We start from the raw sequence: 6,000 nt of genomic DNA, 5'->3' as shown, positions 1-6,000 counted from the left end.
GTCAGGTGGGAAGGCCACTCTTTACATTCAAGATAACCAAGGCTCAGGTTGATTTCACAGATAGAACTACCGTTTCTCCTTTCATCCCTGGCCCTCCTGTGGGCTCACCTTTGTTCCCATTCTTGTACGTGGGTTTTAGGAGGCAAGGCCATCATGCTGGGCATGGGAGGGAAGGGCAGGCACCCTCAGCCTTTGCTGGCTTCCCCAGGCAAGACGTCCTGCAAGCTGACAAGCCGAGGCCTCTGGGCTAGTGTCTGCTGGAAAAGATTGGGTTGGAGAGGTCCATCATGCTAGGAGGACAGAGAAGACCTCGCTTCATTCTACCTGGCTCAGCCAGATACAAGAACAACGCAACCAAGTACCATTTGCAAAACTGAGGTTCCTGAGACCCAGGGTTAGAGGCAGGTCTCCGACGGACCCGGCACTGGCTTTTGCAGTCTTCCTCCCCGCTACAGTATGTGTCTTCCTTCTCTGTGGCTTTGACGGCTGCTTGGTTGAACCTTTCCACTCCCTGGACTCTCGTTTCCTTGATGTCTTTGTCTCCCATTTCTTTGACCCTATGTCCAAAAAACGTCTCCCATCCATCCACTTCTCTCCATTTCCACGGCCTCTGCCAGCGTTCAGTCCCCATCATATCTTGCCTGGACGGGTCAGCCACACTTCCACTCTTCACAACCCACTCTTCACACCACAGCCAGTGTGACCTTAAAATGTCACTCACCTGCTTGGGACCCCCTGGTGGTTTCTCACTGGTCAAAGACCAAATTCCAAAGTCTTTACAATGACCCACAGATCCTGGCATTATGTGGCCCCTGCCCCTCATCTGCTTCCCACTGCTTGCTGGGATGGGTCATGCTGGCTGCCGGTCAGTTTTGAGCAGGGTTGGCTTCAAGGGTCTGAGACCAGTGCAGCCCTGTGGTCGCCATCTTGAAATTCTTAGTAATTATCTTGGGTCTCTTTTGTTTTTTTGGTTGTGTCGCACGGCCTGCAGGATCTCGGTTCCCTGACCAGGGACTGAACCCAAGCACAGCAGCGAAAGCCTGGAATCCTAACCACTAGGCCACCAGGGAACTCCCAGTAATAATCTTTGAATTTGTGTTTTACAAGTGAAGTCTGATGGGACAACGGAGCGTACCCTTTGCACGGGGCTTAGAGCCTCAGCTCTCCTCTGGTCCTACCTCCTGCCTCCACCCTGCTCCCTGGATCCCCGGTCCCACCTGGCCTCCCCTTCCTCCCTGTGGCCACTGCCTCCCTCTGCCAGGAGCAGTGATCAGGTGCACTGGCAGGCGAGGCACACATTCTGCTGTTGCCCTTCACTGCGGGGCAGTGTGGCAGGGAGGGTTGGAGACAGGCAGCTGATGTGATGTCATCTCCACCCAGGCTGGCAGTCCCACAGCACACTTAACGGGTGATAACAGGGGTCTCTCTCCCTGTCTGGATCCAGGTATCAAGCATGTCCTGGGACAGAGGTTGTGCTTCTCTGGGATCTCCCATCTGCTGTGGGTTGGGGAGGGGCGCCCCCAGGGAGGGGAGATTGACTGACCCACCCCCGGCTGGGGGCCTGCATTTTCCCCTGCACTGGGCTTAGCAAATTCCATAGCCAGCTCTGCCTCTGAGATTCTCTGGGCTGCTGCCCAGACCGCCCTTTCCATGGATGATTCTTTTTTGTTTTTAATTAATTTATTTATTTTTGGCTGCATTGGGTCTTTGTTGCTGCGCACAGGCTTTCTCTAGTTGTGGCGAGCGGGGGCTACTCTTCGCTGCAGTGCGTGGGCTTCTCATTGCAGTGGCTTCTCTTGTTGCAGAGCATGGGCTCTAGGTGTGCGGGCTTCAGTAGTTGTGGCTCGCGGGCTCTAGAGAGCAGGCTCAGTAGTTGTGGCGCACAGGCTTAGTTGCTCTGCGGCATGTGGGATCTTCCCAGACCAGGGATCGAACTCGTGTCCCCTGCATTGGCAGGCAGATTCTTAACCACTGTGCCACCAGGGAAGTCCCCATGGATGATTCTTTCTCATCCTTCAGGTCTCAGCTCACAGACCACCTCCTCAGATCATCCTGCCCTGCTCCTCCTATCCAAAGTAGGTCAAACCTGTTATCCTCTCTTTGCTTTCTTCATATCACACTTTGAAGGAATTGCCTGGTTCACAGGGCTTGCACATTTCTTAGGGTAATTGATACATGCCTTTAAACCACTCATTTGCACAGAGGGGACCTCCAGGGAGGCAACGTAAGTGAGAAGATGTGTATGGCTCTGAGCTGACTGATGGACTTGAGTTCCCTTCCCAGCCCCACACTTGCTGTTGCCTCTCCCACCTTCTCTGATTCCTCATGGTGGACATAGGGAAGGTCCTGGCAATTACTTATCTCAAGGGAAAAAAAAATAAAAGAATGATTCCCTTTCTCTGTTTCTGTTCAGTCGCTCTCTCTTCACCTGGGAAGAGAGCAGGATGGGAACAGGAGGACTTGAGAAAAGGTATAAGAAGTCCTTTGTTTTAAAATAGCAGAAAGTTGCTGCTTGGTATTTTCCCCAATTTTATTTATTGAAAAATCTGACTCCTGCTCCTCTTGAGTTTGAGATGGACAATGGAAAGGCTTGGAGCCATCCTATAATAGAATCTAGCATGCATTCAATCAGGAGGTCTTTTTGGAGCACCTCAGGGGCATAGCCTAGGCACTGATTAACCAGGAAGTCACTGGCCCTAATGCACAAGCAGGATGTGCAAGCCTCCTACTACATGAGTCAATGCCTGTTTAGTTGCTGTTATGGACTGAATGTTTGTGTTTCCCCAAAATTCATATGTTGAGGCCCTAACTTCTAATGTGATGGTATTTGGAGATGGGACTTTTGCGAGGTAATTAGGGTTAGATGAGGACATGAGGGTGGGGCTCTGGTCCAGTGAAATTAGTGCCCTTATAGGAAAAGACACTGGAGGGAATTCCCTGGCGGTCCAGTGGTTAGGACTCAGTGCTTTCACTGCCATGACTTGGGTTCAATCCCTGGTTGGGGAACTAAGATCCCGCAAGCCACTCAGGGGGGAAAAAAGACACAGGAGAGTTCTCTCTCTGTCTTCCTCTTTCTCTTTCTCTCCCTCCCTTCCTGTGTGTGTGTGTGTGTGTGTGTGTGTGTGTGTGTGTGTGTGGTGTACAAGAGGGCAGCATTCTGCAAGCCAGGAAGAGTACCCTTTCCAGAATCTCTCTCAAGAACTGATTTGACCAGCACTATGATATTGGACTTCTCAGTACTCCAGAACAGTGAGAAAAATAATTTCTGTTGTTAAAGCCACCCAGTCTATAGAATTTTCTTATGGCAGCCTGAGCTAACACTGTTGGGTAGCTTGGAGTTGCCATAGGGGAGTACACGGGGACTTGGGGCAGTGGCTAGTCACCAATTGGTACAGAAATATTTCAGTATATCTTAACAGTTGGTACAAGTATACTGTAATGGATCAGCACTGTTCGTGGAGTTTACATTACAGAAGAGGTAGAAAATATAAAAAATAAGCAAAATAAATAGTATGTCCATGGTTTTATGTGTTATGAAGATTTAAAAAAAGGCAGAGGAGAGGATTAGGGAACACCATGGAAGAGGGAGATTTCTATTTTATGTTGTAGGATGGAGTAAGGAGAAGGAAAATGGCACGTTCCCGTCCTTTAAGGGCACTTTCCAGAAGTTACACACTACACTTAAAGCCTATTGCTCAAAACTTAGTCACACAGCCACACCTTGCTGCAAGAGAAGATGGGAAATGCAGACGTCATCCTGAAAAGCCATGTGCTCAGCTATTGTGGGGAAGTGGGGTTCCATTACTGAACATGCAGAGAATGGATATTGGGGAACAACCAGCCACAGCATGGTTGGTTACATGACCGGAATAACATGACCAGATTGTATGTAGAAAGACAATTTTCACAGATCTGTTGGGAGACAGTTCTCCATGGGTCTCTCACATTTGTGGGTGTCCTATAAACAGAGGCACCAGCTGCCTTTGTTCTGGACTATCTTTGCAAGGATGTTTGTATAGCGAATAGTCTTGGAAGACAGTGTCTCCCCATAGAACAAAGTGCAGGCATGCTGAGTGTCCAGTACAATAAAGATAATGTTTCCTTTGGCAGAAGAGGTCAGGACTTATGGACCATTATAAAATACTCGGGTTCCCTAACTTCAGGGTTCCTCCCCTGTAATGTAACCCACTGCAGTCTCAGGTGTCACCTGGCTCTCTTTGCATTGACCTGTGGGAACTGGAGCTCAGGAAATCCCCATAAAAACATGTACTTATTTAGCCATTCCCAGGTATGGAAGGAAAATGATAGCTTATACTAAAGAAATCTGGCTGATACCACCTTTACAAGGGGATCAAAGAACACAACCAATAATGGGACAAACTGACATCATGAGCCCCTAATGTAATGCCCTGAGAAGACCCAACACTACCTCTGTTGCTTTCTTGTTAAAAAATATATAGCTTGATTCTAATCACGAGGAAAAAATAATCCAAACCAAGGGACAGGCCATAAAAATATCAACATCATGAAATACAGAAAAGAACAGGGGAACTCTTCAACCACAGGGGGCTCAACAGATGGGTGAGAGAGACCCTGGCTAGGTGTGAGGCCATCAATGACTTCGCGAAGGCTGCTTATGCTACCTGTTGCAAAGCACACTGGAAGTTGCTGGGCAAATATTTGAACAGCATTTCAGTCCTAAACCTGTAATGGCCTGAGCCTCCCAGTTGCAGGGCCTCCTGCCTGGTGCCGGCAGTCATGTCCGCATCTCCTTCAAACCCAGCCACAGCAGGGGCCCATCAAGCCACTCAAAGCTCAAGTCTGGCTTTCCAGAAATAGCCACCAGCCTAGAAATGTGTCACAAGGGGAAAGAAGGAAAGGAAAATATAACCAAAGGCCCAGGGTACAGGAAGCCTCTCTTCTCTTTCTCTCCAGAAAACGGAGGGCTCCCCTTTCTTTACTCTGATCCTTTCTCATTCTTGTTCTCTGTTCAGGGGAATCTGAGTCCATGGTTAATCCTTGAGATCCAGAATGAGTCAGACGTGGGTTTGGATTCCAGATTCTCCATCTACCAAATGAGAATAATAACGCACCTTCCTCCTGGGAGTAAGTGAACGTCGGCAAGATAAGGCACAGCGCATGGCATGTGGGGAGCGGGAGACCAGGCTCAGCTGTTCTCCCTCAGGAGTGTGTGAGCAAGGTCAGAGGTGGACATCTCCAGTCCCTGTGCCTCTCACACCACCCTTGGGAGATTTCCAGTCACAGAGCAGGAGAGATGGGCCTCCAATCAGACGCCCCAGGACGCTATAGGGAGGGGGGCTGGAGGAGGGGGTGCTGGGACTTCACTTGTGTAATCTGCACACTCATAATAAGCCCAGGCAGAAGTCTCTGGGAATTTCCTACCATCTTCACTGTAGATGTCCTATTTATAAAGCTGAGTGACTGCAGCCGTTGCTTCACAGCCACTCAGCATGTGGAGACAGGCCATAACAGGAAATGAGGAGCACACCCAGAAACAGGGGCCTCACCCACCCAGAAACAGGGGCCTCACCCACCCAGAAACAGGGGCCTCACCCACCCAGAAACAGGGGCCTCACCCTCGCACAGGCCTGGGGGATGCCCTGGGTCCAGCCCGACTGTTCCACTCTTGGAAACACCTTGATAGGCTCAGGGCATTCGTGTTTCCGGACCAGGCTTTCCCTCTCTCATCTCACTGACCCTTTTTCTGGCTTCTTTGCTCCAAAATAGCCTGCTTTGTTTTGGCGTTATAAACTTCCAAGGGAAGTCTGGCTTCTTCACGGCTTGTTTACAAGCAGTGCCAGGCCGTCTCCCTCCAAGACCCAAAGGATCAGGCATCGGATCGGATCTGAGGGCATCTGTCTGCTTCTCTGCATGAACACACCAGCCTGGATGCCTCTGCTTATCACAATCTCTGTGTGAAAAAAGCAAGTTCTAGGAGTGATTCCTTAAGGTCAGAGGTGTGGGCCCTGAAAGGCAGTA

The sequence above is a fragment of the Pseudorca crassidens genome, chromosome 1 (assembly GCF_039906515.1).
Source record: "Pseudorca crassidens isolate mPseCra1 chromosome 1, mPseCra1.hap1, whole genome shotgun sequence".
In the NCBI taxonomy this organism is placed as follows: Eukaryota; Metazoa; Chordata; class Mammalia; order Artiodactyla; family Delphinidae; genus Pseudorca; species Pseudorca crassidens.
The sequence above is the reverse complement of the archived record's forward strand: the minus strand, read 5'-3'. Positions refer to the sequence as shown.